The 12,321-nt window shown below is 43.0% G+C and overlaps 1 protein-coding gene across 1 annotated transcript in view; it reads left to right on the top strand.

Moving 5' to 3' along the window:
* The first annotated feature begins 832 nt into the window (after positions 1-832).
* LOC126202985 (myrosinase 1-like) overlaps positions 833-12,321 on the top strand; it is a 485,330-nt gene continuing 473,841 nt past the window's right edge. The window contains exon 1 of the mRNA XM_049937174.1: positions 833-981. The gene's annotated coding sequence lies outside the window, so the exon portion shown is untranslated. The remainder of the gene's footprint in view (positions 982-12,321) is intronic.

Here is a 12,321-nt window from a genome sequence, read left to right on the forward strand (position 1 = left end):
ATTCCTAGGATGGATGGTATATACATATATTAAGTTTGCACGGAAGTCTCAGTGGCCGAGTCCTACTCACACGTGGTCCACTTTTTTAAAAGTTGTTGTCGCAGTTTTTCTGATAAACTGAACGGATTACCGGATGTTGATGTGCATCGGCTGATTTTTGCAGTACAAGCCAAACTAGTACCATAAGACAAAACTTGTGAAAAATATAAGGATAAATTAAACGCGCAGGAAGCGTGGAAAGACGTATGTGTTGAAATTTTCGACGTTTTGATTAATCCGTCACTAAAAAATTTAGTTGGGTAAGCATTGAAAAATTCGTTCTTGTCTAATAAAACACGTAGTCCATAAGGACAAATAGTAAACTCACCGTGATTTTGAGGAAACAGAAAAGGAAATGATTTGAAAATTAAGAAAATAACCAATGGCAGTTATTTAAAATACATATCAAATTATAATACGGTACACCATTTTTAATCCTTTGTAGAGAACAATTTGACTTCTCTCCATGATCACTACTGAACCTGCGTCCAGAAGGAAAAACAAAACGTAATATGAACCGTGTGAGAATCGTGTATGGGTGAAAGGGTTGCATTCGTTTTTCATTGCAACCGAAAACGAAACGAACTGGATGGGACCCCATACATGTGAAACAGGTCTAACGCGAAGCGCCCTGTGATACAGTGACAAACAACTGCATTCACGGCATCGGGTATACTGCACGCCTTCACACGCCTCGCCGCTTTTTCGGTCTGCAATGTTGGCAGAACGGGTTGGGCAGCAGCTGCGTTATCTCTGGCAGCGAGCGTCAGCTGATATCTCTGCTGCAGTCGAGGTTAGCCAGCTGTTCTGTGCGTGAAGTTGTTTGTAAACAGAGGATTCCGCCGGCTCGGGACGGGACTGCGGGCCGCAGCAGAAGCCAGTCAGCCGACGACTTTGTAGCAGCGTCACGGCGTGGGCGGACACGGTCGGCGCCTCTTTCCGGTGAGCGTAAACCTTAACAAGCTGTGTCCTTTTGTGCAGTGACGCAGGGATCACGCTTATGTAAAAGAACAAGCGGGGAGCGATAAGCTAACGTGGCTACAGCACACTGAGGCGAAGAAATTGAAAATCTGTGGGTGCACACCGCATATAAAAACACAAGCAACTCGTTCAAAAATTGTGTGACATTGTATTAATGTTCCATCAGCGTCTACGCGTAAAACATCACGTTACAGCTATAAATCGTGTAATTTGTTTCACTGGTATTTAACTGCGTTGCGTATTTTTCCCACTGTGTCTACCAAAACATTCTAGAATATCTGTTTACCGTGTGAAGTGCGGTGACTAAATTTTTGTCTTCGCAACGTTTCTTTCTTTCACATATCTGTAAATTACCGGTACATATATTTCCATCACCCGATCGGCGTTACCTATTTGTGACATTTTTTTGTGAACAGCAAAAGTATCAAGGATTCTCGGCCTATCGAAATTGCTCAACACCGAACAAGAAACTGCCAACAAAGTTTATTTAATCACGGAAATATATTCGAATTTGCTTGATTTCCGCATGTAACCCTTTATTAAAACGTACCCAAATCTGTTCATGGGTAGTTCACAGTACACTCATTCCCGTGGGCATCTGTTTCGACTCTGATGTTCCTACACGAAGAGTTTGTACTTGTAATCCACAAACTAAAGTGAATCGAATTCAACATATAAATCACTGTTGGTCCATGATGATAGATTGTGTAATAAAGAAGAGAATCAATCTTACTTTCGTCTAATACACGACTTACCTAGCAGTAACTATTTTCGAACCTATGAGCGTCTTCAGTCAGCAGCGTACATTTCCCGCTCAAATTTCGCATTATTTATCATGCTCAAAAAGAGAATTTTGCAAACTCAGTCAAAACGGTTTTCTCTGAACCTATTTGACCTTAGAAACTGACGAAGACACTGAAATCACTCTGTAGATTTTAAGAAAAAGTAGCCATCCTCTGCATGAATGTAGTACCATCTTTAAACGGAAATGTACCCCGGCCATTTAAAAATAATGCAGGACTAATCCTGGTTTTAGGTGAATAGGTTAACCATGGAGTGTTTTGTGACACACTTACTGCATTAAATCTTCTCAGTGAGTGAAAGTATTTCTTTTCATGAGGATTTAACATGACAAATCCCTTAGAATGGTTAATAAAGCAAATTAAACGGCCCATTCGACGAAACTGTTGCAATGTTGAGAACAAGAAACACTTCGACAAATTACTGTATTCATTAGACTTATCTTTCAAAAGAGCCGCTTTGCTTGAGTCTAACACCCCGTTCAGTACATGCACTAATACAAATATCGATATGCTCTGCTTGCCAAAAGCTCAGTTTTTAACCGATCTATGCACACAGTAGCGAGTCGAAGTTTCGCGTATCACAGAACAGCTTCCTGTTCCACCAGTGTTCAGTGATTTCGTTATCTGTCGCGGCGCTAGCCCGATAACTGAAATGACGTCACCTCTACAGCGAGTGTTTTGTCGCTGCCTGCAATAAAAAGATGGCCCTTACTATATTTTACAGATAAACTGATATCAGACTGAGGTTGTGTTTACCGTGTCTGTCACGCATCATGGATTTCGAACAACGCGTGAAGATTAAGTTCTGCTTCAAGTTGCAAACAAGTGCCAGAGAAAGTCATGGAATGTTAAAATTGGTGTGTGACGATAATGCTGTAATTCTGAAGACTGTTCACGAGAGTTATTTTCGATGTAACCATTTCGTGATGAAATTCATTGAAATTTCGCACATTGCCGTAAAAATTGGTTTTTTGCTTTTGGGATGGATGCTGAGTGCGGCCATGTTCCTAAATTTCGATTATTGTTCACATTTTTATAATTATTTTCTATGGGACGTATATGTCCCGTTGGAGTCGAGAAGGAATAAATGGTTCCCTAAAATTTATTCCTGCTGGAGTCCAGCAAGACATATACATTTCACTTAAAATAATTTTTTTAATAGGGATCATGTTTTTTTAAAAAAACGGAAAGCACCATTATTATGTCAGACGAATTCCAAGATAATCATCCAGTTACAGTTTTGTCTAACTGCTGATCACGTGATTCGTCACAAGAGAAATATAGATGGTATAACCTGAGCCCTATCCTGCCCTGCATCGACAGCAGATTGCGCGGCTGTAATGGGAGGTGAGGACCGGTTCGACCAGCGGAAAGGTCTGTTACAGGCAGTACGTTACTCAAATGGTGACATTGTCCTCCTTATTTTCTTTTGGACGTGTCAATAATCAACAGTTTCATCATGTGGAACTATAACAACGAAGGAAAACGTGACAACCATTCTTTTCACCTTGATTTTGTAAGCAGCTTTCGACTGGGAGAAATATAAAGACAAAGGGAAGGCAATCATCAACTGGGAGATATATGAAAAGAAGGGGAAGGCAAGCGTCAACTGGGAGAAACATAAAGAAAAAGGGAAGGCAAGCACTGATCGCAAAAAAACAAACCACGAGTCAGTGGAGTTTTCCATTTTATATCAATTCAACAAAAATAAAATAATAAGGTTACAGCACCGGATATAACATAGAAATGTAAAAATTTGGACACAAGTGGGGACGAAGGGCACAAATATAAGTTCTCTACATACACTCTAGCTGCAAGGTATAACTACTAAAAGAATTTAAAAGTGGTTTATCAATAAATATGTGCACAGATCTGCATCTTTCTAGAAATCAATATAAAAAAGACAACAAATACGTTTGCGGAGCTTATCTACTGCAGACAGGAAAAAACTACATGAAACTGAAAAAAACAAGGGGCACAATGTACAACTGAAAAAATTGAGCGATATATCGCTTTTGGGGCTCAAACAATGAATCTATTGTCTCATTCAAGTGTAGATTGCAGCACCACATAGATGTGGGACATTCACATCGCTGTGAAATCATGGAAATAAATTTGTGTGTGGGACACACCTGTCTCACCGGACACGAAAGCGGAAATAAGTCGGTACAAGAGGAGCAACATTCGGGATGCCCATTAACGTAAAAAACAGAGGAAGAAACACAAAAAGTGGAAAAAATGGCTTGTTCAGATAGGCGTATAACTAACTCTTCCAGATCTTACCAAAAAAGCCTTAGGATTTCGTATGAGTCCACGAAAAGCGATTTAACCTATAATTTGCATATGAGACGAGAATGTGCAAAATTTGTTCCGAGACTTTTTTGTGACCGTATGTCTGTTTGCACGGAGTTGAAGGATTTTCTTCATTCAGATCCGGACTTCAAGTCCAAAATTGTAACCGTAGATTCAATTTGGATCTGTGGGTATGACGATGTGACAAAACTTCAGAATTGCCAATGGACTACTAGTAAATCTCCTCGCCCTGAAAAACAAAGCAACTGTAAATGCCGAATTTTACAAGGATGTACTGCACCGTTTGGGAAAGATAGTCACCTCAACTTCTTAATGTAAGGATCCTTGGCTTAATGTAAAGTTACTTCAATTACAATTTTTTATGTACAAGTCTTACACACAGAGAAAAAGGGGTACACTCAGCCGGTTAGAAATTCTAGAAATTAAAAAAAAATACCAGATGTGTACATCCCACATCTATTAGTAAACGAACAAACGCAGTTCAGTTATTCACCTCTTTTAGATGATATTACAACTCCGGAATGGAAGTAAAAGTTTACGCGTCAATCCATCCGTAGATAAAAAGTTCTAGGCTGATGCATAATTTTATTCCTAGGTATGCGAAGTCATGTTAGTGTAATTGCTGAATTGTATAATTCCATATGTAATTTGTCAAAGAAAGGTCATTGGACTACTTTTACGTTACGCCAAGGATCGATACATTAAGGAGTTGAGGTGAATATTTTTGGCTTATCATCATGTTTACATTGCATTATCTTTGTAATTAGTAATGTACTTGAAAATGGGCTTATAACCCGAAACTTAGGTCGTACAGTAAACATAATAAAATTAGTGAAACAAGGCAAAAACAGTGTTTCATTAGTTAATTTACAATGTTTCTTCAAGAATTAAAAAGGAAAACAGATATAAAGACAACGACGGGCTCACATTTTGCAGTATTGAGCGTCCTGAGGCCGGCGCTGTAAAAGTAGCAACCCGTGGTAAGTTGAAAGCAGTAGTCACCATACACAGATCTCCATCTCGTGATTTTGAGTCATTCATATCATTTAAATCACGCTCAATCTGTTTACAAGAATAATTATGTAAAGTAGCAGTGCTGAATCTGATAACAGTTCTATATACGCTCGAGACTTCAAAAGCAGTCTGTAGATACTTGCAGTTAAGCTAAATGACTAATAAATGGAAAAGGAACTGCCTATTTTAAGACTTACTTGAGAGATCCAGATATGAAAGATGTACTGAACACACTTGTAACGTTGTGTAATCTAGCCCACGGGACCGAAGAAAAACGTTTCGAAACAATTATAATAAATTGTAAATTCCCTCTTTTTTTAATTTTCCTAATTTTTCCAAGTATTAGTGGACCGACGAAGGTCTACTGCCACTGCTAGTAAACATAGCAGGCCAGTACAAGGCTTTCGTGATACTCGTTGATATTACCTGACAGATGGCTCGCGGCTGGTGGGGGTGGGAATGAGCCAGCGACTGCAGCCGATATCAGACCAGTCGCTCTTCCGTGCGGCCCTCAGAGCAAACGTCGTACAAGTTAATTAAAAGTCTGCGTCAGTCTTCGAATCCAGGTTGGTCTCCGGTCGCGTATAAACCACATCTGTCTTCGTGCCCAAGGGTGACAGTCGTCAATAGCGCGTGTGACTTGTTACGCTGCAGGTTCTGGTAAGCAGGACCCGTCAAGTCGTCCGCGAAAGTGCAGCGGCCTATGAGTGCACAACACGCTGTTTTCCCTCATCCGGTCACAGTACGCGGTAGCTAACGTGACGCCTCTATTCGATGAGCGCAGGCTGATTCGCACTTGCCCGGCCGTGCTTTTGCGTGGTAAGTTATTGCCGTGTTCTGTTTTAATACCGCTCCATCCGTGACTGAAATGCAGGTTCTGACCTACTGATCCTCAGCGTCCAGTGGTGAACATTGTGGACAAGGGTAAAACAGATCATACCCCAAAACTATTAAATTCCGTACGTATCTATATAGGCATTTTTTTACTATTTGAACGATACTATCCCCTACGAGAATACGAGACTTTCTTTTTAAACACCCTATGTATTTATTATTGAGCGGGTAGCGCTTTGTGTGTTGTCCTCATAGCGTGTTCACATAAAACAACTTCAGTCGTGTCACAAGTGAAAAAATATATAAAAAGTTCGAAGAGACTGGTCTTTTATTTTGAACGATCTGAAAAGAAAAAGCTCTCCATAGGCCGAGGATAGTTGCCACAGGTCAGAGTTGTGCTAGGTGTGGTCCCACGGCGAGCGCCACACCCCCGCCGTTCTGGGACGTCCTGTGTGAATGACGCAGCCGGTTGCGAAACGCGGAACAACTCGCCACTCGACACATTAGTTCGGCTATCGCCGGCAGTGAAGGAGGCGACTAGTGGCGCAGTCTACTGGAGGAGTGATTGAGGAGTCGACCAGCTCTGGACCTACTCCTTGACACGCAGCCAGTTAGTCTACAAACCAGACCTAACGTCTCAGTACTGATTATGTATCGTTACTCTTGGTAGTAATGAACAAGTCTTCCTAAAGATAAACTCGTTTAAATAGGGAAATAGTGCATGTACTGGGTGAGCCAGGGCGGTGCATACGGATGGTCTTTCTCCTGCAAATAAAGAGCAGCGTTATATGACAGACCGCCTTGTTGGGGTGAAGGTTTACTGAGAGGAAGGGTTGCAAACGTCTCTGATTCGGGATTTTCCTTTCTCACAGCTAAGCTGAGTCTACTCTGGCAGTAAACAGTTTAAATGTAAAACATCTAATGGAACTGTTCTCAAAATTAGGATTTAAACTGCAGGCGCCCCCTTAGCGAGACTGTCTGTGTATCTGAAGGCTGCAGCTTGCCCACGCTCCTCCCAGAAGGCTGTATGAAGACTACTATTAACACGATGTTCAGCAAGACCCATACGGAGGCACAAATGTGGTTCGTCTAACTCAGTAACACGATGTCAGTTTTCTGCTACCATTTCTCGTCGCCCACTGTAAGCGAGTGACTCCGACAGTAGGGTGTCTTGCGTCCCGTCTATCCCACACGTCCATTCTCAGGCGCATCTTTTGTTATGACCTGATGGAATTTAATTTCCTGGAGACATATTCAGTCTCAACTTTATCTTTGAGGAGCATAAAAGCTGACGTAATGGATTAAAATTTGTGCCAAGACCGGGACTTGAAGCCGGGTCCCCTGCCCACTGCACCGCCCTGGCGTTGTGACTAGCAGAGCTGCACGGACTACCCTGCCCTGGTGCAGTGCCTTCCCTAGTACAAACCTCAGCTCACGCCTCAGCCCATCCCCTTCTTAAATCGCCAGTACTGCCGAGGCTTTCCGGTATTAGAATAGCACCACAGCTTTGTATACAAGGCGGAAATCCCGCCTATACACCCCTTATTACTTCAGCTTCTACCCTTATCGAAGATCAAATTGAGACTCAGTATGTCTCCAGGAACATGTAATTCCATCACATCAATAGATCACCTACACCTGAGGTTCAAGTACAATTTCCCCGTTCCACACGAAGCTGGGGGGGGGGGGGGGGTGCTATTTCAGTGTTGAAGAGCCTCAGCAGTACCGATGATATACACTACTGGCCATTACAATTGCTACACCAAGAAGAAATGTAGATGATAAACGGGTGTTGATTGGACAGATATATTATACTAGAACTGACACGTGATTACATTTTTGCCGGCTGAAGTGGCCGTGCGGTTCTAGGCGCTGCAGTCTGGAACTGCGAGACCGCTACGGTCGCAGGTTCGAATCCTTCCTCGAGCATGGACATGTGTGAAGTCCTTAGGTTAGTTAGGTTTAACTAGATCTAAGTTCTAGCAGACTAATGACCTCAGAAGTTGAGTCCCATACTGCTCAGAGCCATTTGAACCATTTGATTACATTTTCACGCAATTTGAGTGCATAGATCCTGAGAAATCAGTACCCAGAACAACCACCTCTGTCCGTAATGACGGCCTTGATACGCCTGAGCATTGAGTCAAACAGCGCTTGTACAGGTACAGCTGCCCATGCAGCTTCAACACGATACCACAGTTCATCGAGAGTAGTGACTGGCGTATTGTGACGACCCAGTTCCTCGGCAACCATTGACCAGAGGTTTTCAATTGGTGAGAGATCTGGAGAATGTGCTGGCCAGGGCAGAAGTCGAACATTTTCTGTATCCAGAGAGGCCCGTACAGGACCTGCAACACGCGCTCATCCATTATCCTGCTGAAATGTAGGGTTTCGCAGGGATCGAATGAAGAGTAGAGCCACGGGTCGTAACACATCTGAATTGTGACGTCAACTGTTCAAAGTGCCGTCAATGCGAACAAGAGGTGACCGAGACGTGTAACCAATGGCACCCCATACCATCACGCCTGGTGATACGCCAGTGTGGTTATGACGAATATACGCTTCCAACGTGCGTTCACCGCGATGTCGCCAAATGACGTTTTGCCATTCGTGCACCCAGGTTCGTCGTTGAGTACACCATCGCAGGCGCTCCTGTCTGTGATGCAGCGTCAAGGGTAACCGCAGCCACGGTCTCCGAGATGATAGTCCATGCTGCTGCAAACGTCGTCGAACTGTTCGTGCAAATGGTTGTTGTCTTGCAAACGTCCCCATCTGTTGACTCAGGGATCGAGACGTGGCTGCACGATCCGTTACAGCCGTGCGGATAAGATGCCTGTCATCTCGACTGCTAGTGACACGAGGCCGTTGGGATCCAGCACGGCGTTCCGTATTACCCTACTGAACCCACCGATTCCATATTCTGCTAACAGTCATTGGATCTCGACCAACGCGAGCAGTAATGTCGCGATACGATAAATCGCAATCGCGATAGGCTACAGCCCGACCTTTATCAAAGTCGGAAACGTGATGGTACGCATTTCTCCTCCTTACACGAGGCATCACAACAACGTTTCATCAGGCAACGCCGTTCAACTGCTGTTTGTGTATGATAAATCGGTTGGAAACATTCCTCATGTCAGCTCGTTCTAGGTGTCGCCACCGGCGCCAGCCTTGTGTGAATGCTCTGAAAAGCTAATCATTTGCATATCACAGCATCTTCTTCGTGTCGGTTAAATTTCGCGTCTGTAGCACGTCATATTCGTGGTGTAGCAATTTTAATGGCCAGTAGTGTAAGAAAAGGAAAATCGAGATGGGCTGAGGCGCGAGTTGAAGGGCACCTGTGTTAGCCAGGGGTGGTGCAGTGGACAGCACATTTGCCTACTTAGGAGGGGACCTGGGTTCAGGTCCCGTCCTTTGCACAAATTTCATTTCGTTACGTCATCTTTTATCCTCATCGAAACTACAGTCATCCGGTCATAACTGTGGGTTCTTTGATTGCTCTGGGAGATGGTTGATCAGAATTACGGCATGTGAAATATTACTTCACTTTATTATAAAATGATGAAAAGATTTATTTAATTTTATACAGTCCATAGGACAGGAATGTGCCGAGGATTTACAACGGTAAAAATGAACTTGAACAGTAGCAACCGCAAGAAACTTCTTTATCGGTTTCGGCATGTTGTAGACCATCTTCAGATCTCACACCAAGATGGTAGACGGTGGCTGTGAACGGAGCATGAGCTACGACTCCACCAACGATTACCACAAAAGAAACGATGAAAGGACGTAAAAATTTTTCAGCGTTAACAATAGATCTCCAGGTCGCCGCACTTCTTTTTTTGCCTTAGCTACCCACCAAGCTCCCTTTGCTGTATACGCAGTCAACTTGATCAGCTTTGTAAATCTCATTTCCTCTCTCTCTCTCTCTCTAGTGGAGTAATTGCTGTCAGTCAGCTGAATTCTTTTACATACGTAATGAAATTCTTTTATGTGGATAACGAGGAACTTAATTGTCGCATTACTCCTCTCTCTATCTTGTGTCCGGTTCCCACTTACACACGTGTTGAGTGCGCCATTACCAACACTGCCCGGAAATTGTCACACTGTCAGAGCGAGAACGTTTTTCCGGCCCGGGGAGTTCGTCAAGGCCGCTGCGAGACCGTTTCTACTGAACTAAACTGTCGCCGCTGCTACGTACTTTCCGTCAAAGCGCCTTCAGTGAGTTCCGGCGTTCAGCCGCTACCCCTCCGGGTGCTGGCCAAGTGCTGAAAGTACACCACCGATACACATCGTAGCGCAGTACAGTGTGTTGTTTTAGATGAAAAAACGAAAACGAAAGATTGTGTGTTTTCCCCGATAGTTTACAATGAATCCTTCGAAGCTTTCTCAGTATAACTTCAAATGGAAAGTACTGGAAGTCCGGCGGAACAACTAAACGCACGTTGCTCATTTCGCCTCTTTAAATAATAAAACCATTTTTCGTTCTTAGTGTTAAATGTAGGCATTGAAACGTCCCCTTAGAAGAATATGATTTACTGTGCTGGTAAACCTCTTACGTTATTTCATACAGAGACAGTTGAGTAACTCTGAGCGTACTCAGACATTTCTCTCTTTACTTATTCTGATCATCAATAAACTGACACACAATATTTTTTTAGCGCAACGCAATCTGACTTTCAATAATCCCTGCAATAGAAAGGCCCTGACTAACAATAACCTTTCATGAATCACTCACCTCACAAAAAACTTCGGTACTCGAACTACTGCAATACAGCGAGCGCCAATACTGCCAGCTAAATAAAAGATTCAAACTACTGAAGGCACTAACTACTGATAGGCATAGTTAGCAAATGGAAGATTTTGATAGAGAACAAACAATGTATTAATAATGTTCAAAAGTCACCATATATATAATTTTGTGATGTCCAATTAAACGAATTTCCTTTTTCTGACGGACACACGTCCAGATCGTGCTCACATAGTAACCTTTCAAGACTCCGCCATCTCTCTCTCTCTCTCTCTCTCTCTCTCTCTCTCTCTCTCTCTCTCTCCACATCCACCACTTCTGGCGGCTCACCTCCAACTGCGCAACGCTATGCGCTGTTCACATCCAACTGCCCAACACTACATTAGTGAATATTCCAACAATGAGTCCAAACAGCCACCGACTGCACACAGCACAGTCAGTGATTTTCATACACAGCATTACGTGGCGTTACCAACATAAAAACCTAAACAGCCTACTTACAGTATTAGGAAAGACAAGGCATGGGAAGAAAGATGGGAATATGTTGTTGTTGTTGTTGTTGTTCTGGTCTTCAGTCCTGAGACTGGTTTCATGCAGCTCTCCATGCTACTCTATCCTGTGCAAGCTTCTTCATCCCCCAGTACCTACTGCAACCTACATCCTTCTGAATCTGCTTAGTGTATTCATCTCTTGGTCTCCCTCTACGATTTTTACCCTCCACGCTGCCCTCCAATGCTAAATTTGTGATTCCTTGATGCCTCAAAACATGTCCTACCAACCGATCCCTTCTTCTAGTCAAGTTGTGCCACAAACTTCTCTTCTCCCCAATCCTATTCAATACCTCCTCATTAGTTACGTGATCTACCCACCTTATCTTCAGCATTCTTCTGTAGCACCACATTTCGAAAGCTTCTATTCTCTTCTTGTCCAAACTAGTTATCGTCCATGTTTCACTTCCATACATGGCTACACTCCATACAAATACTTTCAGAAACGACTTCCTGGCACTTAAATCTACACTCGATGTTAACAGATTTCTCTTCTTCAGAAACGATTTCCTTGCCATTGCCAGTCTACATTTTACATCCTCTCTACTTCGACCATCATCAGTTATTTTGCTCCCTAAATAGCAAAACTCCTTTACTACTTTAAGTGTCTCATTTCCTAATCTAATTCCCTCAGCATCGCCCGACTTAGTTCGACTACATTCCATTATCCTCGTTTTACTTTTGTTGATCTTCATCTTATATCCTCCTTTCAAGACACTGTCCATTCCGTTCAACTGCTCTTCCAAGTCCTTTGCTGTCTCTGACAGAATTACAATGTCATCGGCGAACCTCAAAGTTTTTATTTCTGCTCCGTGGATTTTAATACCTACTCCGAATTTTTCTTTTGTTTCCTTTACTGCTTGCTCAATATACAGATTGAATAACATCGGGGAGAGGCTACAACCCTGTCTTACTCCCTTCCCAACTGCTGCTTCCCTTTCATGTCCCTCGACTCTTATAACTGCCATCTGGTTTCTGTACAAATTGTAAATAGCCCTTCGCTCCCTGTATTTTACCCCTGCCACCTTCTGAATTTGAA

Source organism: Schistocerca nitens, chromosome 9, assembly GCF_023898315.1.
Source record: "Schistocerca nitens isolate TAMUIC-IGC-003100 chromosome 9, iqSchNite1.1, whole genome shotgun sequence".
Lineage (NCBI taxonomy): Eukaryota > Metazoa > Arthropoda > Insecta > Orthoptera > Acrididae > Schistocerca > Schistocerca nitens.